General features: G+C 37.5%; 1 protein-coding gene and 1 long non-coding RNA gene across 11 annotated transcripts in view; one reads left to right on the top strand and one right to left on the bottom strand.

Moving 5' to 3' along the window:
* LOC134664917 (disintegrin and metalloproteinase domain-containing protein 11) overlaps positions 1-22,653 on the top strand; it is a 733,539-nt gene that overhangs the window by 67,211 nt on the left and 643,675 nt on the right. The window lies entirely within an intron of this gene.
* The window catches only part of LOC134664935 (uncharacterized), a 91,745-nt gene that overhangs the window by 52,204 nt on the left and 16,888 nt on the right, over positions 1-22,653 (bottom strand). The window lies entirely within an intron of this gene.

Raw genomic sequence — 22,653 nt, 5'->3', positions numbered from 1 at the left:
GGCTCTCAAAATTTGCATTTATTCGTGCTTTTAGTAGGCCATTATTTACGTTTGCCGTGGAAAATGTACCGTTATGTTCGTTATGAATAATAATAAATATCACAGTTACCTGGCACGGGCACGTTCGTAGTTCGAACGTGCTTTAATTTGGAACTATCGCTATTATAAATGTTCAAGATTGTTTCGTTTGGGGTGCGACAAAACAAGATGACGTTAGTAAACAGTAGGTATTTGTATAGTCGTGTATTCAATTTTTGCTTTATAGGTAAACTATTGCTATTACTTAGAAATGCTCTAGACAATTTGCTTCATTAAGAACTAAAATAAGGCGGAGTTAGTTAATAAAATATTATACGTTAAGAGTTTTACTTTTTAGTTAATAGATGCGTACGTAGGTATGTGTTAGTCATTTGCTCCTAATTTAGATCTTGCACAGATAACGACGGGTTATTCGCGGATGGTCTAGAACGCAAAATGACTAGTGTAATATTTTGTCTATATCGCAATTAGTCTACATGGCAAACGGTCTAGAACGCAAAATGCCCACATTATTTTTTCCGTTTTATCTTAACTTTATAGCAATGTCGACGGAGCCCCGCCTTCGGCCATTTGAAGATACCTAACGAACCTAACCTACCTATGTAAAATGTGGTGATAAATATAAAAAGTGGGCATTTTGCGTTCTAGACCGTTTGTGATGTAGACTAATAGCGATATAGACAAAATATTACTGTAGTCATTTTGCGTTCTAGACCGTCCGCAATTGACCCATAACGACTGATGTCGTTGCTCATCTTATAGTTGTATAAATTTCATCACGGTGTGTGCAAAGACGTTGTTATTAATTTTTGATTTATTTAAAAAAATGCAAGAGTGTGCCCTTACTTTATCTTAGACAGGTCCTGAGACTACCAAAATAAATCAAAACCCATGATATTTTTTGTAATTACACTGATCCTAACGAAATAATTTTTTAGATAGGTACAGTAAGTAGAATTCTAGTGTTTGTCGTTATATTGTTTTTTTTTTGTACTTAACAAATTCATCTTTGTATCAATTTCACATGTATAGCGTCGGTATTTGCTTAGATTTCATATTACAATTTAGCCCTGATATCTAATAAAAATACAAAAATATAACATGACTTTGCAGCCAAATTACAAAGTTGGACAAACTATTTGAACCCAAAATAGTCAAAAATAAATGTTTGTTATGTTATTACTTATACAATCGTACATCTAACCGATATACTCTTTCGGCTAGTACCTCTAGTACTGCTACTCGTATTTGTCTGTTAAGTTTTTTGTTTTTATTTTTAACCAAGTCACCTAAGCTAGAAATAGGAGCAAGGTGCTGCCCAATCAGCTCTCGCCGGTGGAGCTCAAAGGGATTAATTGTTAGATTGCAATTTGAGGTGCCACCAGAGACGCAATCTGGGGAGATTTGCTGGCCAATTTATTTTTCCATTGTTTTTGAGGCTGTTTTGTGGTAACTGTTGAAATCTCGCTTCGATGTGCACCAGAGTCCATTTTTATGCCAAGAGTTGCTAAAAACAAGCCGCGTACTGTAATTTGCTTGTACTTAATGAATCTGGAGAGCCACTTTCATTAAAATTTATTAATTTAATACAATCAGCATAAACGGTTAAAAACAAAACCTGTTATATTTTATTAGAGAGAAAAAACCAATATTTTCAAAACAGTAGAATAGCCTTCTTTATGAGTAGGAGTTAGTTCATGTTTAATTCTGTTACTCTATGTACAGTCAGCGTCAACAAAAAGCCAGAAATGTGAAGTATCCAGAAGATTTGTAGTCGAGAAACTCAGCAAGGTATATATTAAAAAATTGCAAAAGGCCTTTGTATTAATGTATACGAATAGTTATTTTAAAATATGTCTCACGAAAGTTTAATACTAATAGTTAGTCATCTTAAATATCTGCATGATGTTACGTAGGTACACCTGGAAATTATTCAAAACATAATAAAAAAAAACTATAACAATATAAGATCAATGTAGAAAAGACGATGTATCAATAATATTATTTTCGAACAAAAGCCCATAATGTATAAGCCCACATACCTACTAATACTTAAATCTTAATTGACGTTTATGGCCCGTTAACATTTTTTTGTTATTAATTATAGCCCCTATTTAAGTAGAAGACAGCTACCAAGTTTCAGTTCATTACACAAACACGCCCAGTTTACCTGCCAACACACCGCGCGGTAAGTCAATATTCAGACTAATTGACTACACAGGTATGAGCTAGCATACATCTTAGGAAACAAGATATTGTTGCTTTAAGTACCAATTTAGATTCTCAACTGTAAGTGCGTGTTACAATTATAGGTATGTGCTGGTTACATTTCAAATGTATAAGATTCGCAAGTAGTAGCCAATTAAAGTGTTTGATAGGTCCGTTTTAAAACTAGATATGACCAAAATTATTAAAACTGTACTAGTTAACATTAAGACGGGCAATGATCATATCTATTTTTTTTTACATAAATAAAAACAATTTTAGGTAACATAAATGATCATTACAGTCAAATCATTTTGGCGTTTGTAGTCATTTTTAAATTGAATGCGAGGTATGAATACTAGAGACTGTAAAGACTCATTTTTAGGGTTCCGTACCCAAAGGGTAAAACGGGACCCTATGACTAAGACTTCGCTGTCCGTCCGTCCGTCCGTCCGTCCGTCTGTCCGTCTGTCACCAGGCTGTATCTCACGAACCGTGATAGCTAGACAGTTGAAATTTTAACAGGTGATGTATTTCTATTGCCACTATAACAACAAATACTAAAAACAGAATAAAATAAAGATTTAAGTGGGGCTCTCATACAGCAAACGTGATTTTTAACCAAAGTTAAGCAACGTCGGGCGTGGTCAGTACTTGGATGGGTGACCGTTTTCTTTTTGCATTTTTTTCCGTTTTTTTTTTGCTTTATGGTACGGAACCCTTCATGCGCGAGTCCGACTCGCACTTGCCCGGTTTTTCATATAGATAAGACTAAAACGTGTAGGTATCTACAATTCGCTGGCACAATATTACATGGTTCTATTTCCATGTTACATTTTCAAGATACCTAGTTGACATTCGACTGAATGTCAATATGACAATGTTTTAAATATCAGTTCGATAAACGTGAAAAATAGAACTCAGTAATATTGGGCCAGTGACTATTTAAATTAATAGTTGATATATATTAATTTTTGATTATTTCAATGTTGTGGCTTTCGTAATTGTCACTCACTTTTGGCCCCGATGGAAGATTCGCGTTAGCTCAGCCAAGCTAGCACCATGCGGAATCGGGACACCGTATAATGATCTAAAAACATACGTTTTTAGGGTTCTGTACCCAAAGGGTAAAACGGGACCCTATTACTAAGACTTCGCTGTCCGTCCGTCCGTCCGTCCGTCCGTCCGTCCGTCTGTCACCAGGCTGTATCTCACGAACCGTGATAGCTAGACAGTTGAAATTTTCACAGATGATGTATTTCTGTTGCCGCTATAACAACAAATACTAAAAACAGAATAAAATAAAGATTTAAATGGGGCTCCCATACAACAAACGTGATTTTTGACCAAAGTTAAGCAACGTCGGGAGGGGTCAGTACTTGGATGGGTGACCGTTTTTTTTTTGCTTTTTTTTGTTTTTTTTTTGCTTTATGGTACGGAACCCTTCGTGCGCGAGTCAGACTCGCACTTGCCCGGTTTTTTTTAAAACTATGCTGGACTTACTGTACCTTAAAGGGAGGCTTCGCGTTACAGGCGCGGATCCAGCCCTCAAAAAGGGTTGTGGTCACAGCCACTCCAAAAACAGCCAAGTGCGAGTCGAGGGTACCTGATGATCCCCGACCAATAAATTCGCAGAGGGATCGCAAGCGATTTATTTCAGTCTACTTATACACACTTAGATAGATTACTACGCTAAAAAGCTAAAAACTAAGCTAGAAATAATTGCCCCTGTAAGTAAATATATAATTCTTGCAAATAATTAGGGTTCTGTATTCAGCTGGGGTACCTAGCCTAATAATTCTCCGACCAATTTTTAGCAAATTGTCGATTCGCTTACAACGTTTCGCCGAAAATGGTTTCGCAGAGTCAATTATTCGTAGATGTAACTTTTGGTCGACTAACTTTTGGTCGACTCTTGATTCACATATCATTCAGATCGCTTCTGTGTACATAAATTAGCAGACCAATTTGGTAGAGTAATCTTTTCATCAAGCAACCTTCAGTCGAGTAACGTTATATAACTTTTTTTAAAGTTTTTGTCAAGTGGCACTCGATTACACTACATATAAGTATTGTGGACGGTTTTGCCTGTGGTCCCTGTGGACACTGCCGGTATTTAAAGAACTACTAACGATAGATAGACTACCATCGTGAACTTAAAAAATGCATTTGCTTATGGCTCCTCTACACGATGGGCCAACGCCGGCCACTACAAGAGACGCAGCCAGGGCCGGATTAAGCATGTGGCCTTAGGCAGTGCGAGGCACGGGGCCCCTTACAGTCAATTCTGCACACACAATACGTATATTCAGTACAGGGAAATAAGTCTGCGTTTTTAATTTATATACAATAACAATTTTGATAGCACTCGCAGAGCAAGTGTTATTTTAATCTTCAAAACGTCTATGAAATTATGACTTATAATTAGCACTTGCACTGCGTATGCCTATCAAAATCATTGCAGACTTTTCTTGGTCTTACTCTATTCATTTACTAGTCAAGCTAATATGTAGATACAGGGTCATCTAAAGAACGAAAAAAGAAACGCGAGCGCAGCGAGCGCGAAATTTTCTGTTAACAATATCGCAAATTGTGAAAATAGGCCTTTTTGCGATATTTTTAACAAAAAAATGTGAATTTTTTGTTAACAATATCGCAAAAAGGCCGGGTATCAATCTTCATCTGGACCTAAAACTCCGAAGTGAAGCGAAGTTAGGACACCCTGACTAACGAAAAATCAAGCTTTATTCGTCTAAAGCTTTGCATACTAAACGATGATTTCGAGGTCTTTGTAGACCCTCCTGGAGACAATATCAAGTCCATAATAATTGCTGAAAAGTTGTACCAAAAATATTCTCTATAGGTACAAACCCTGCCTATACAAACAGTAGTTGTACCTATGGACAAAAATATCAATTTTAACATTTATTTTATATCTATGGTTCCTATTTAGCTAACGTGGGAAAACTAGTCTGCAATTATAGACTATATAATAATTATTCAAAAGAAATAAATAAGTTTATGACATTGTCAATAGTTTATGATTTATGAACAAAATAAGGCCAAAATCTGGAAAATGTCTACATGTAGAGCACTTGCCCCTACACTTAAGTAGTCCGAATTTTACCAAAAATGGCATGCGATTTTTTGTAAGGTCTATGGAGCCCTTTCCATGTCCATATAGACCTGCGCTCTAAAACTCCTATGACAGTCAAAGTCAATTAAAAGCTGGCATGGCACGTTTAAAATTTAAATTTAAGACTCCATAAGTTAACAATTAAAAAAAAAATGCTGTTTATATTCTGTATCACTAATAATTTGAGTTGTCAGCTGATACTAAATACTTATGACAGGTAGTTATATTTAACTAAGTACCTTCATAGGTATATAGGTATCTACCGTGTTTCAGCCAATGGAATTTACTCGGGCAATTTTAACTTTTACCAAACTCAACGATCATTCTACGATAAGTAAATCTGCTTACCTATCGATCAACTGACTACCTACTCTGCGTATTTATATTTACCTAATGAAATTCTATCAAATGTTCCTCTGCCAAAGCGTCTGCGAAACAAAAATCGGCGTAATTCTACTCGGGGAAACAATCGGGCACCCTATTAGGGTTGTGGGCATGCCCACCGTGCCCACAACGGTGGATCCGCGCCTGGCCGCGTAGCCAAGATGCCAATCGCTTACGCTCCGTAGCGATCGAAACGCAACTGTCACTGTCACACTAATATGGAAGAGTGATAGAGAGACGTAATGCTTTTCGTTGTCGAAGCGATAGCGATTGTAACCTTGGCTAGGCCGGCTGTCGCGTTAGCTGTTTTGGTACGTTGCATACGAAGTTGTAATTTTGGATGTTCAGAGGAATTCATGATGTTCAGAATAGCTTTGTTTTGGGCTACAAGCGCTTTGAATACGTTTGGATGTAATATTGCTCGTATATTTCACTGTAGACGTGAATATAAGAGAAACTAGACGTGGGACAAGTACAGATGGAACACAACATCTCATTTTCTTCTTACTCTTACGTACCTGGGCGTTTTTAGAATTAGAGTCCGTCACGTAATGGAATTCCACACACCAAAAAAAAATTTGTTTTGACTAAAAATGGGTTGAATTAAATCTACTATTTATATATTTTATGAAAATGTTACTTTCTTTCTATATAAATTATTTATATTCCTAATAAATCACTTTAAACTGAATGACAGCGAATGTGACGATCCATTACGTTACAAGTTTTAGGCAGGTTTTAAGTGAAGATCGGAGTGTTTTAAGTGAACCAGTTTTTATTTATTGAAATACAAAACAATTGTAATTTTCTAAAAACGAATAACAACTGCAATACTAAGTATTACAATAAAGTTATTTAAAGAAGTCTTTCCAATACGTCACATTTTTCGTTTTAATTGTTGCTTTGCAATCATTTTGTTATAAAAAACGTAAGGTAAAGGTATTATAAAAAGTTGTTTTTAATAATTATCATATATTATTCTTGCAAATGAGATCGAAATCAGTATCAATTATCCTAAAAATTAATATAAATTCTAATAAAATCAATCACAGCCACAGTAGGACAAAGTGACGTTATGGACCATAATATCGCGTTTAGGAACTAGATGAAGGGTTTACATGTGCGGAAAATAGCTACTTAATTTAATACCTACTTAATGTTATACTAAATTAAATAATTTAGTAATTAATACCTATTATTATAGTTTAACTTAACAGATTTTGAAATTTCCTGCAGTAATTATGCTTTCGACTGCAGCAGTATTGCAGCACGATAATACTGCCGACTGTATTACTGCTACAAAATCAAAATAGATGTTGCTGCTCAGTTTTTTGATATTTGCAGTTAGCAGTATTGTCGTACTGCAATACTGCTGCAGTCGAAAGCATAACCTGCGCCTGCCAGCGTTTCTTAGGTCGAGCCGCCACTGGTGCTAAGTAATTACTAGTAGGTCGAGTAGTTAGAAGAATATAGCTAGAATAAAATTATTTGTGTGTTTTTAATATCACTCTACCTACTATATTTTGGCAACTTAAACTGACGGCATGTAAATCGTGCATTTTCATTCCATACGTCACGTTTTTTTGTTCCACTAATACATCACGTAACGTTTTGGATGTGACGTAGGCATGCCGGTTGGTTAATAAAGCGAAATAGCGGTCTGATCGTTTGAATTTTCTTAATTATAATTATTTGATATCATACAACACGTAATAATCTAACGTAATTCATAAATATTTAGTCAATAATTGACTCCTTATCTTCAGTTTAATTCAGTTCGTTGTGGAAAACAAATTTCTGCACATCGTGACGCACAACCTACACTAGCTTTTTTCGAGCCCAATTGCCTTGTAAAACCTAAACACCGGGTAAGTATAGGAACATAATGTTACGATCATGTAAAAATCCGTATGATATTAGTAGATTTTTGCTACTAAGTTGGTAAAAACTCCGTGACGTTGGTGGAAATTTCCACTACGTCGATATTGAAGGACAACAATAAATTAAACTTTAATGCATATTTTTACTTTAGGTGCTAAAAAATAAGGTTTTTAATAGATTTTGGCTGGTACGATCTTATCACACAACAACCAGGTTCGGGCCTAGAAGGAGGCAGATATATAATATTTGGATCCAAAGTATGCAAAGTGTGCATGGGACACTCAAAAATCATCTCCCTTTCTTCAGTTTTTGTACATTTTCTTTACCTTAAAGTACCATTTAATCAGTTTTTTTACCATAAATACTCAGATAATAAATCACTTTACAATTTTTGTATACATGTAGTACACTTTAAAACAGTATTTGACGGTAAAAAAGTATACCAAAGTCGTAGGACAGTAATATTTTACCCAAATATTTTTTTCCGAAAACGCCCACCTATCCTTCCTCTTACGTATATATTTTGACGTAAACAATTGGACATTGAGAAAGTATAAGTTATAAAAAGAAACTCTTACGTATACTCGTTACGTATCCTTATGATATAAATAGTTTGTTTGTTTAGGATTAGAAATTCTTAGAAGTAAGCTTTGTGGTTATTTAAATATGGTAGAATTCTGGGTAGAATAAACGTTAAGTACCTCAAAATTCTTAAATACCATGATTAATGATTATTCCTGAGTTTAATTCTCCAAAATTTTACCACGTAAAATGCCTGATCCAGAACCTCAGGCCTAGTTCAGCAGATTTCTATGAATTCAAAAGTTGATCGCTTTTTAACAAATTCAACGTCTAATCTTTATTAAACTAGGTTGACAATGAATGTTTGCAAAATTGTCAATGAATGCCAGTTACAGTCTTGTCAATTAGGATTAAGTATCAAGAGTTAAGGAACGCTTCCCACGCAGCCCCGACCTCCAGCAAGACACCGACGGCAAAACATTAAACATTATCTTCAGCGTCGATAGAAGGGTTGCAGACGCGCCTAACTAATGGGCACCTAACCGCATAAACAAACGCACCCTCTGATACAAGTGCAGGCGCATGTAAAGCATCACCTATTTTATGGCGTTTGTCAATTAGTGCCGCTCCCACGGGATCGACTCTTCATTATCTTAATGGCACCGCAGCGACAGCATAAACGCTCCAGAAACTTCTCGTGGCCTACGTGACTCCAGACGACGCATCCCCGTATCTTCCCACGGTTTCGGGATGAATATAAACAGCAACCCCGACCAGCGGCGGGCAGTTCTCATCCAGTTGGCATCGAGTCCTCATCTAGCGACCAGGCTACACGTGAGCTCCGAATCGCTCGGTGTACCGGTACACCCTCGCGCTTCTCAACTATATTTAATTAACCTCATAATTGTAAAACCCAATAAAGTAAATACCTCCTCATCGGTGTTTTATAAGAAGACCTCCGTTCTCTCAAGACACTTAACTGGTGACAGCGATGGGCGAGTCTCCCAGCAAGCAGCGGCTACACATCGTCGGCGCGAGCTGGAAGGTTTCAACCTGAAGAGATTCAACCACTGCCTTATGAAGACCACAGTATTCATCGCACTGGCGGCAACCCTGTGAGTTTTCCTACATTATCCTTTGAACTTCCTAATTACTTGTGTGCATTTCCACCAATTTTTTTTTCTTCTTTTATTCAAGAGCCAGTATCTAATTATACGATTTAATTAATTTAATAACGCTTTAATTAATTTAATTTGAATACGAATTAATTAATTAAAAATGGCATTAAACCATACTCCGATTGAGAAATATTTGCCGAAATATGAAGGCGATAGGCAAACTCTAGATTTCTTTTTAAATCAAGTAACAATGCTGGCTAGAGCAGCAGATGCTGAAGCAAGGGCCCTGTTTCCAATTATATTAAAAAGCAAATTACGCGGGGAAGCAATTAAAGCCATTGCTCACATGCCAAACAACACGGTTGAAGACATTGTAAATTCCTTAAGATCTAAATTTGGTGACACTAGAAGTATCGAACAAATACTTTCTGAAATCACTCGCATTAAACGGTTCCCTAACGAAACTGCACTCGGATTTGCTGATAAAATAAAAGAACTTTTGTACGCAGCTAAAAATAAAGCCGATTCTCCGCAAGCAACATCCATTTTAGAGAACGTTTGCATTGACCAATTATGTAAACACTTGGATATTGCGACCGATCGATTAATCCGTTCAGCACAACACACCACTTTTGATGAGGCTTACAATCAATTAAAACACGAATTGGAAGTACATCCGGAATACTTCCAAAGAAAACAAGAAAAATCATTTAAATATAATCCAAAATCCAACTACAATAATAAAACCTTTAATCAACATCCTACAATAAAACATAATTTTAATCAAAACCGTGTTACTCAATATCCACCTAACCAATTCGTTCAATTATCTTATCCTAATCAGCAAACAAATAATAATAACCAAATGCAATGGGCCAACCAACCGAGACCAACTCCAGAACAATGGCGGCAAATGTACCCGCCAAAGCCACAACCCCAAAGATCGAACGACCATTTAGATAGCGACATCTCTATGAGAACCGCAACTAGTAGACGACCTATAAATAGACCGCCAAGACAACGACCGGTAGAAGTTTTTAACACAGAGATAACCACTAATGAACACAACATAAATAATTACAGGAATAATTATGACTCAGATGATGGCGATAATTTTTTTCAACAAACAGATCCACAAAACGAATTGACGTAAAATTAAATTATTTGGATAAAGATCATCTCCCATACATTACTATAAACGAATGGGGAGGAAAAATCTTAATAGATTCTGGTAGTAATAGGTGCCTTATTGGATCATCTATACGTATTAAAATCTAATAAGAATTATAATGAAATTATCGATAAAGAGTTCACAATTACGACTGCTCATAGTAAAACAAAACATCGTGGGGCTATTAATTTAAAATTATACCCGTTAGGCGAAGACATAGAACATGAATTTTTGATCTATGACTTTGACCCTAAATATGCGGGAATGATAGGATGGGACCTGATTTTTAAGCTTAATGCTATAATTCACCCAAAGAAATGCGAACTTATCATGCCAAACAAAATAATTCCAATTAGTATAGACTATCCGGAGAAGATCTCAAAAATCGATCCACTCTCGGATAATCTAATTACGTGTGTATCTAACAAACCGGACGGCGAATACTTTATCCCTGAAATCGGGACAAACACCGTCCTCATTAATTGTGCATTAGTGTCAGTGATAGATGGCAAATATAGATTAGGTGTCACAAACCTAAGTCCTAGGCCACAAAAATTTAAAAATAATTTTGATAATTTCTTACAACCGATACCGAATGGATTAAAATCTGTGTCGGAAGTATTAGACAATGTTAAAATAAACAAAACGGAAGCTAGTAAATTAACGATTCGAACGGATCACATGAATATGGAAGAAAAAGCTAAAATTACCAAGTTAGTACACGAATTTAAAGATGTGTTTCATACGGGTCAAGAGCCACTTACCTTTACCCATACGGTTAAACATAAATTACGTTTGACAGATGATACGCCCATTTATGTGCGCAATTACAGGAAACCACCAAAACAACAAGAGGAAATAGACAAACAAGTTAACGAGTTACTTAAGAATGGCATTATTCGTGAGTCTAATTCTCCTTGGAGTTGTCCTGTTCACATTGTACCAAAAAAACCTGACGCATCAGGTAAGGTTAAATGGCGTATGGTTATAGACTATAGGCAATTAAACGCAAAGACAATCGAAGATAAGTATCCTTTGCCCAATATAGAGGAAATATTGGATAAATTAGGTAGAGCTCAGTACTTCACTACGCTAGACCTCGCGAGTGGGTACCACCAGATAGAAATGCACGAGGAAGATATCGAAAAAACTGCGTTTTCAACTAATCATGGACATTGGGAATTTTTACGTATGCCTTTCGGTTTAAAAAATGCTCCGGCTACATTCCAACGGTTAATGGATTTAATATTACGTGACCTCTTATATAATACATGCCTCGTATATCTAGACGATATAAGGAACGCTTCCCACGCAGCCCCGACCTCCAGCAAGACACCGACGGCAAAACATTAAACATTATCTTCAGCGTCGATAGAAGGGATGCAGACGCGCCTAACTAATGGGCACCTAACCGCATAAACAAACGCACCCTCTGATACAAGTGCAGGCGCATGTAAAGCATCACCTATTTTATGGCGTTTGTCAATTAGTGCCGCTCCCACGGGATCGACTCTTCATTATCTTAATGGCACCGCAGCGACAGCATAAACGCTCCAGAAACTTCTCGTGGCCTACGTGACTCCAGACGACGCATCCCCGTATCTTCCCACGGTTTCGGGATGAATATAAACATGAAACGAACCCCAGCCTGAACTCTACTTATCTAGACGATGACGGCCCAAAAATACCCCAACATTCACCTCTAAATTAAAACACTTGAAAGTTTCCCTAAATTGAATACTTACCACAATTGAAGATCCTAAATCTAACCTTATCAGGACCAGGCTCCATGCATGTGTGGCTTATCTTACAAACTAAATTGGCCAGGCTTGTGATCAAGTGGTAGGACTCTACACTGTGAAGAGTAGCAACTCAGGTTCTTTAGAGAGAGAGAGAGAGGTATATTACTAAAGCAAACAACAGAATAGATTTTAAGGCATTTATTAACTGAAAAATTGATTTTATATTATTTTGATTGAGAGGTTTTGTTTTAGTTTAAATGATTTAGTCCCTAAGAAGTTGCCTGCCTCGACTTACCCTACAGTCTCGACCAAGGATTCGTATCTTACTTAAGCTGGAAAAGAATCCATAAGAAAAAACCAGCGAGCCTATCAACGCGATTTGTTTTATGACGGAACGAAAATCTAACTCTCATACTAAAAGACTAAAATCTCTGATTAAATTCAAAGCTATTTGTACAAAAATTTGCAAAACTAGGTGTCCCTACTAAAAATGAATATAAACAGAATCAATTCATTTGAATTTCTTTGACGTGAAGGCTTGCAGAAGCGAAGGCTCCATGTCCGCATAGATCCTGTAAATTTCCTAAGCAGTAGTATTCTGACTGACAATGCCTAAGTTTAACATGCTTCCTATTACAAATTTTACCCGCAAACAAAACCAGATTAAAGCCCATATATAAATACATACAAATAAATTATAAACTGTTCAAGTTTCAATCAATATTTATAAATGGTATTGAACACAGAATGCAGGAGAGGTTCTCTTACCCCCACAGACTTACGGCTTCGCTTCAGCTTTCCGTTGTTCACCACATCATGAAATCTGAACAGGGTGTTTTGGCATACTTTTTTACACCAGGCCTTATTCTCTGGTTAAGGCTTCATTCCAATTTTATTCACATTTTATGAATCACTCAATTTTTCTTGAGCAAAAGCACATTATTTTTCATTAATTCAGTATCAAATCTCTTTAGAATTAAAATTTCCATGTTTAATATCAATAGCACATAATTTCATATTGCCATAGTTGAAGCTTTTTTATTTAATATCACTCTATTTTAATGAAGATCATAGAAAACAATTCATTTGCTCAAAAGTTATTTGGAAGAGATAAGTTCACCTTTATACAAATGATTAATGTTATTTTTCCTGTTTTGTTTTGATTTTTGTACAATAAAGTGTTTTTCTACTACTACTACAATAAAATTCGCATTGCCAAAATATTCTAAAGTAAAGACCAGTATTAAGTTTTTCAAGTTAAAAGAAAACACAACTTTATGAATTTATAAACACTCACCCGGAGAATTGAAGGCTTCTATGAAGTGGGTAGCTCAGGATTCCCTGGCCCCGCTCTGATGCTCGGCTACCTGGCCCTTGTAGCTCTGCAAGCAGCTCCCGTTGCCCGAAGTTGTTCGGAGAATGCCCGCTAGGGCTCAGCTGATGTCTCTAGGGCTCCTCTGGACTCTAGAGGCTCCGCCGTAGATCTTCGACGACTCCACTCCGCTGAAGGTCTTCTGTCTGCTGTGGCTGGCGTCCCGGGCTGCGCAGGCTCCGCTAGGGCTCCGCCTCGGTCCCTGGGGCTTCTCTGGATCTCTTCCTTCTTCTTGGTTCTTCTCCTGGAGCTCTTCTTGGTTTGGCTGCTGTAGACTGAATGAATCTCCTAGGCTTTTGGCCCGTCTATTTATACCCCTTAAATTATGGTATTATTTTGTTTTGTTCGTAACCATGGTTACAATCGTCGACTTCGTCACCATCGTCTCCATCGTCGCCTAAAATATCTTTGTACTCTTCTGACAACCACAACATGCATCTTTTTTAGCTAGGGAGTGCAAGCAAATTTGAACTTTATATATATGAAATTAAGGTCCATTTTTCAATGACCCCGTATACTGCAAATTTTCCTATGAGAATTGTTTTTCTTACTTTTTACAATAATTGCTAGTTTTCAAGTGATTTTTTAAGCTAAATTGGATGTATTTATTTTTTATCTACGATTTTCAATAAATTTCTTCCATCAAAACTCTATACTTTTGAAGTAATGGACAAAAACAATCTAACATTTTATTTGCATGTTTATGTGGAGTTTTTTAGTATTTCCACTCTTATTTATGGCTAAAACTAATTCTTAAGCTTATAATCTAATTTATTATGGCATTATTTAACAATACAATCACTATTTTCATGTTTTTTTTACAACTGAACTTTTCTTGCAAAATTCCATTAGTACTAGTAAAAATGTGATCTTTTATTATTTAAATGTCCCATTTTTACATACAATATGTTTTATAAATTGACTAGAATACACTACTCTCATACTTCCAAGTCCCCCTGATCTCACAATGGCATACAAAATTAGCTTTTCTTGGTCTATATCCATACATAAATACACTCAAGAATTATATGCAAATTTTAGCTTTTAAGACATTATAAAATTTCAATGCCTTACTTAATTACATTCTACATAAATGAATCATGATATGCTTCTATAGTTTTAACAATTATTAGCAAGAACTGGTTCTCATTTTTCAATTTATTTGCTTATTCCATATATGTATATTGATAATATTTATTTTGATGGATCGACTAATTATTAAATTCCTATGTACCATACACATATAATGACTCATTTTACAATGAAATTATGTATATCAGTTCTCTAGTTTTGTAGAAATTAACAAAATTAAGTTTTTTTTATATCAAGCGAACACTAATATTGTCATACTTAGCCATAAGTGATGTCTACAATGTCTTATGTAAACCATATATCTTTCTATCAATTTATTTATGTTTACAGTTTATATAAAACATCTCTACATATAATCAAACTTATAATTAATTAGTTTAATGATAACAGAGAACATTTTTATGAATAAATTTATTTTTCCCAATAATTCTTTTCTATGTAAAAACATCTTTATATGTAACTAAATGCCCATAACTTTGATGAACGAGCACAGAGGTCATCTGTCTCGTTTCAAACAGCAACCCCGACCAGCGGCGGGCAGTTCTCATCCAGTTGGCATCGAGTCCTCATCTAGCGACCAGGCTACACGTGAGCTCCGAATCGCTCGGTGTACCGGTACACCCTCGCGCTTCTCAACTATATTTAATTAACCTCATAATTGTAAAACCCAATAAAGTAAATACCTCCTCATCGGTGTTTTATAAGAAGACCTCCGTTCTCCCAAGACACTTAACTCAAGTTAAATAAATGTCCAAATTAGTTCAAACTCGAAATATTCCGCCATAATTCTTCCCCTCCGTCACATAAAAGAAGACAGAAAATTGTCGGTTTATGGCAGACTATACTAGATGATTTTAGGGTCGTGATCCTGAATGTCAAAAATATGTTGGTCAATCAACAATTTTCTCCATGGGACTAACCACATCTTGAAACACACGATACCTACTCTGCCGTATTCGAACTTCAAGATATTCACAAGAGATGACACGTACTAGATCCATTCTAGATGCGTTATAGTTTAGATATCAACTAGTTCTCTTTTGCAGCTCAATTCGGGCAACCAATGTCACTTTTACGTTAGATAGAGTAAGATGTCTATTAGATGTGAATTAGATCTCTAAGTCATATCCTGTGGAAATCGTTCAAGAATATCTTCAGAATCGCGCAAATGTCAAATTTGACAGGTTAGATCTTAAACATATCGTTATCGTATCTTGGTGACGTCTAAAAGATATCTAATAGATGTCTATTTCAAAATCCGAATCGGGCCCACTGACTTTTAATGCGTCGTGGCGGCGGCGTGGCAGTGAAAACGACTCCCTTTTTTCCATGGGTGAATTATAAACGAGTTAAAAATAACCGTAAGCTGGCGGGGGTGAAATATTGAAAAGATGAAAGAAGTAACGTGTCGTGTAAATGTACGAGTAAAAATTGATTTGGCTGCGTTAGTGCTCCCGAGCGGCGGGGCTACCATCGGTCTCTCTACAGAATGTTCAATCGAAATAATTATGGAAATCAGGGGGCCGTGTTTGGAATTCCGAACGCTCGATTTTGTGTATTCAGTTCAATTATTATATTAACTCCACTATTAGGCATTTAAATTCTACCAATAAAATTGAAAACGAGTGGTAAATACCATAAGATTTCAAATGTCTATCGCTCGTATTTCAAAAATTTGCATTACGCCGTTTTCCACCGATTGTCGAGTGACAAAATCGGGAGAATACAGTGTATTAGAGGAAAATACTAACAAATTGAAATATTATTAAATTGTACAACGGGACTTAATCGCGTATTTAAGTTTTAATATTTACCTCTGACATATCCTCCTCCTCCGACATATCCTCTTGAAATATTGTTGAATAATTTTAACATTTATATTTTACATACCTACACATTACTGAACATTGGTTAAAAAGTAATAAATTAATGTCTCAATTTAATAATCACCAGGTGGGGAGTTCGTTCACCAGACTTAAGTTTCATACATGGTGGGTCATTAATTATACTAAATAGCCAATTAAAATATATGGAACGTAAGGACTTTGCATCCTTGTCTGTTGAACAGACTATCGAACTAAGTGCAGTAGAATAATGGAGCAATTTATTGTTGTCTGTGTGTATAGGCCGCCATTCTCGGGGGAGCCTGCATCCCTAGAGAACGCGTCCCCAGGTGGCGGATAGGGGGGGCTCGCCGCTCGCTACCCTGTTAGTGAGCGGAGGGCTTGAGGGAAATAAAATACCTCTCGCGGACCACACAGGCCGGAGAAGGACACTCCGATATCAAACCCTCGTCTTCAGGCTTCTTCGACATATTCGGAGCAGAGGCTGCAGACGGGCTGGGCGCTTGGCTGGAGCGTACAGAAGGGATCGGCGGCGGAAGAATCTCTAGTAGATCAACGGCGGCGACCTTAACCTTTCAGAAAGGCTACAGTCTTGGCGTCAGGTGGCAACCGGCCGTAAAAAACAAAGCCAATCAAGAAATCTCCTAATACATTATGATAGTACACCATATTAGAGAAACGATAAATACTAGGGCGTCCCCCGGAAGCGACGGTCAGAGCTCCCGAATTCAGTATGCGAATAATACTAGGGCGTCCCCCCCAAGCGACGGTTTTAGACGCAACGCAACGTCCATGCGTATAGCTACGTGGAATATTGGCTCGCTGACCGGACGCAGTCAAGAACTTGCAGAGACTCTATACAGACGACACATAAATATATGCTGCATCCAGGAGTTAAAATGGAAGGGTTCCAAGTCCAGGGCCATCGGATACGATTACCAACTGCTATATAACGGCTCCTCAACGTCTAGAAATGGCGTAGGAATTATACTAGACAAAGATCTTAAACAACGTGTGATCAAAGTAGATAGGATAAATGACAGAATAATGTATCTTAAATTAGCACTGGACAATCAACCCCCCTTCAACATTATCTCAGTATACGCTCCTCAAACAGGCTGCAATAGGGATGAAAAAGAAGCTTTTTGGGAAGAATTGGAAGAAGTTCTTCTTAGCATACCCAACACGGAAAGGAAAATAATCGCCGGAGATTTAAATGGGCATGTCGGACAACTTTCCCCTAAGAACACACACGCACATGGAAACTTCGGTTTCGGGACCCTAAACGAACAGGGCAAGGATATCCTAGAATTAGCAACCAACCACGACATGTCCATAATCAACACCTTTTTCCAGAAGAAGAATGAACATCTAATCACCTACAAAAGCGGAAAATCCCAATCCCAGATAGACTACTTCTTGTGTGACTCACCGATGCGTATTATGTTTAAGGATTGCAAAGTCATCCCGGGAGAGCCCCTCACTACCCAACATAGACTCCTCGTAGCCTGCCTCCGAATTCCCATCTGGAATACTAAAAGCAAAATAAAACCTTGTCCTCGCACCAAATGGTATAATCTTAAGACATCAAAGGGCGATCAAGCCTTAAAAAGGATAGAACTGTGTCTTTCCGACTGTGTGATGTCACAGGATTCCAATACAACATGGAACAAGCTTCACACGCAAATAACATGCATTGCCAAAGAAGAACTTGGAACATCAAAAGGCAAACTAAACACAGGAAAAGACGCCAGTTGGTGGACCGAGGAAGTAAAAGAAAAGCTTAGTGAAAAGAAAACCGCTTTCAAACGCTGGCAAGATACTCAAACAGATATTGATAAAGACATATATAATATTGCAAAGAAAACTGCCAAGCAGGCTGTCGCAATCGCTAAGGAAAATGTAAACAGGACTTTTATCGCCCGATTGGAAAATTCGAAAACAGATAATGAAATATTCAAATTAGCCAAACAAAGAAATAAGCAAAGCCAAGATTTTAAGCGAACTAAATATATCAACGATGCCTCAGGACATCTGCTAACATCGGATGAAGATATCAACATAAGATGGCTAGAATATTTTACACACCTTCTTAATGAGGAGTTTCCACAAAAACCGCTCACACTACTCCCTGTCGTACATGGCCCCATAGAGGTGATACAACCTTCTGAAGTAAAATCAGCCATCTCCAACATGAAAAATGGCAAAGCGACTGGCCCTGATGAAATCCCGGCAAACCTATGGAAGAAAACTGGGGCACCTGGAATTGTGTGGCTGACGAATTTCTTCAACCTCATCCTTACATCCGGGAAGATGCCAGATATGTGGAGGCTCAGCAACATGATACCCTTCTACAAGAATAAAGGAAACATTGCAGACTGTGAGAACTATAGGGCTATCAAATTGACCTCCCACACCCTGAAAATATGGGAAAGAGTAATTATCACCAGGCTAAACAAACTTTCCTCCATAACAGAAAACCAGTGTGGCTTCACAGCGGGAGTAGGTACTACGGATGCTATACATTGTATAAGAATACTGATGGATAAATACAAGAACCTAAAGAAAGACCTACACCTGGTATTCATTGATTTAGAAAAGGCTTTTGACCGCATACCACGTAAGCTAATATGGCAAGCGTTAAGAGCACAAATGGTACCCGAGTATTACATTAGTATTATACAGGATATGTATAGCTGCGTGACAACAAGAGTAGTAACACCAGCGGGCACGAGTGAAAGCTTTGAGGTCAAGGTCAGGGTTCACCAAGGGTCAGCATTAAGTCCCCTGCTTTTTAATATTGTTATGGACTACATAACAAAGGATATCCAAAAGCCGGCCCCTTGGACGCTTCTGTATGCGGATGATGTTGTTTTAATTGAGGAATCTCTAACGGAGATCCAAAACAACCTGGATAGATGGTGCACGGCCTTGGAAGGTTGCGGGCTGCGAGTAAGCCGCCAGAAAACCGAATATATGCACTGCCGCTTTTCAGAAACCACCAACGTGCAAAACGTGGCGCCAACTATTGAAGGGATACCTCTGAAACGAGTAGAGGAATTTAAATACCTTGGATCCATAGTCAACACCGAAGCTAACGCCGTAAAAGACCTAGACAACGGGATCAAGACAGGCTGGCTCAAGTGGAGGTCACTCTCTGGGGTCCTGTGTGACCCAAAAATTCCTATTCGAACTAAAGGCGCCGTATATAAGCAAGCGGTTAGACCGGCCATGCTATATGGGTCCGAGTGCTGGGGAGTCAGGAAAAGTGAAAACCAGAAAATACATGTTGCCGAAATGAAAATGCTACGATGGGCAGGAGGAGTTACGAGGCTAGACAAAATTCGGAACTCATACATTCGAGGGACTTTTAAAGTAGCTGATATAACACAAAAAATGCAGGAATGCCGTCTACGCTGGTATGGCCACGTCATGCGCAGAGACCTGGATCATATGACCAGAAAGGTCCTGGCCATAGATGAAGTGAAGAGGGGAAGAGGCCGCCCACCGACAACCTGGACAAGGACTATTAACAATGATATGCTGACGATGGGCTTAACGCCAGAACTGACTCAGAATCGCCACGACTGGCGCAAATGTATTAGGAGGGCTGACCCCGAATAGGGAAACAGCCAGGGGATTGATGTGTATAGGCCGCCATTATGTAATTTTGAAATCATAATGGAAACTGTGCTAAAATATTGCCTTCTAGAAATTAATTACTATAAGTGTGTACATATTATATGCGGCGACTTCAACGTTAAATATTTTGGAAAGTTCAACAAAAAGTTGTTTCGTTTTTATGGAGCCAACTAGAGTGACTACTAAACACATAGTGCCACCTGTATAGATAATATTTTCACGGATATTGTTCCTATTACCAAAAGTGTAATCACTAATCAGCAATTTAAAATCAGCCAATTAATGGTATTTGAGACAATAAAAATGAATATCTTGAGAAAACAACTTGTGTACCATTTTTGCACCGCGTGGAACGAATGAAACAAAGTCTAGGTCGTAGTAATACGAGTAGGTAATAGTAAACTTGATAACATTCGGCTATAAGTGAGTTTACGTAGCTATAAGTGAGAGCGAAAAAGAGATATGCTCTCCGGACAAAGGTCGCGATACAGTACGCCCGTCTGTTACAGCTAAAAAAATGTACATTCGAGAACTTCAATCGAGAATCAGTAGTGGCGCCCAAGTAGATTGTTTCGCATTTTTGCGTAAACACGTCGCGCGGCATTACCTGCGCTGTATTTATTGATTTATGTAAATACGCTGTGTTTATCGCTCCTCAGTTATTAAAGGTTCGCGCCAGCTAGGCCAGGAGCCGGACGGGAGAAGTACATTTGGTTTTATAACGTGTCTTGGCCTACTCTGACTGTTTACATTTTGGAAACTGACTTGACGTGGTAATGTAGTTTGTAAAGAGATAGTGATATTTTAGTTTGTATGTTTTTTCAGCAAATGTATATGTCGGCGGCCGATCGTAAGATCAGACATATCGTGAAATTCCTAGGCATATCGTGAAACGTGAAAATCTTTGACTCGTTCCTTGAGTAGCGTAGCTGGGCTCCTATTTCTGGGCAGTTTGCCCTTCGGGCATCTGAAGCAACCTAACGAACCTATCTTACCTATATATTGGTTTAATGTGACTATCCTCAAAACAATACACAGGAACATTACGATCTGCCTGATCTTTCGATCGGCCGCCGACATATACACAAAAGTGACTAGATAAATTGAAATGAACAAAATTTCGGCTATAAGTTGTTTGTCAGTGGAGCAATGGCAGAGAAAATCAACCTGTTCTTTTACGCTAGTATTATAAACCAGAAAACAGGGATAAGTATTTTTTTTTTATTATATTGTTACTGACAACACTTGTTTGTTTATCAATATATATTAGTTACATTTATGGACACATTGATTATACCACAGATGTAGTGCATAATTATTTTCCATCGTATTTTCACGGAAACGTACGAAAGTGTCTTGCTATTTCAGTTAGCCTCGGTACAAAAAGTACTAAGATTGACTAACGTAGTATGTACAATCCGAACGTTTCCGAGAAAATAAGACGGAAAACAATTGCACTCTTCATCTGTACAATATATGTAATAAAGTTAAAAGTACCGCTAACCTTAATAAAACCAAAAAAACTTCAACATTGTTCTTCATTGACCTAATATCTAGACACGCGGCAGCGTGTCAAGCCAAGTTCAAGCAAAGGAACTGGCTAGCCAGCGCCAAGTGTAATATTACACGAACCACTTGGTGCCACTTTTGACCCTTCTATAACTCAAAACATCTTTAACGTAAACACATAAAACTACGTGTGTTTAATTATATCCATAAGGACATCTAGAAGCCCAAATTTCATGAAGCTAGCTCAAACGGTTATAAAGATATGAAGGTCAAAAAGTCGTAAATTTTAAGACTGACTGACATACCTATAGTACCTAAACCTAACCTACTTCCAGATGACCTAGAAGGATGAAATTTGGAATCCAGCTCAGTTATTGTGTGAAAGCGTAGGAAAAAATCTAAAAATTAAAAAAAGTTATAAAATAGGGGGGGTCCCCATACAAAAAAACCATTTTTTATTGTGACTGACATATAAGTACCTAAACCTAACCTACTTCCAGATGACCTAGAAGGATGAAATTTGGAATCCAGCTCAGTTATTGTGTGAAAGCGTAGGAAAAAATCTAAAAATTAAAAAAAGTTATAAAATAGGGGGGGTCCCCATACAAAAAAAACCATTTTTTATTGTGACTGACATATAAGTACCTAAACCTAACCTACTTCCAGATGACCTAGAAGGATGAAATTTGGAATCCAGCTCGGTTATTGTGTGTAAGCGTAGGAAAAAATCTAAAAACAAAAAAAAGTTAATAAATAGGGGGGGTTCCCATACAAATTTCTTTTTTATTGTGACTGACATATAGTACCTAAACCTAACCTACTTCCAGATGACCTAGAAGGATGAAATTTGGAATCCAGCTCGGTAATTGTGTGTAAGCGTAGGAAAAAATCTAAAAATAAAAAAAGTTAAAAAATAGGGGGGGGGCCCATACAAAAAACCTGTAATACGCGCTAAACAACCGGCCCACGGTGTGTCGTTGGCGGCGCGTGGCACCA

The sequence above is a fragment of the Cydia fagiglandana genome, chromosome 6, assembly GCF_963556715.1.
Source record: "Cydia fagiglandana chromosome 6, ilCydFagi1.1, whole genome shotgun sequence".
Lineage (NCBI taxonomy): Eukaryota > Metazoa > Arthropoda > Insecta > Lepidoptera > Tortricidae > Cydia > Cydia fagiglandana.
Note: the sequence above shows the minus strand (reverse complement) of the source record. Positions and strands in the feature narration are given on the sequence as shown.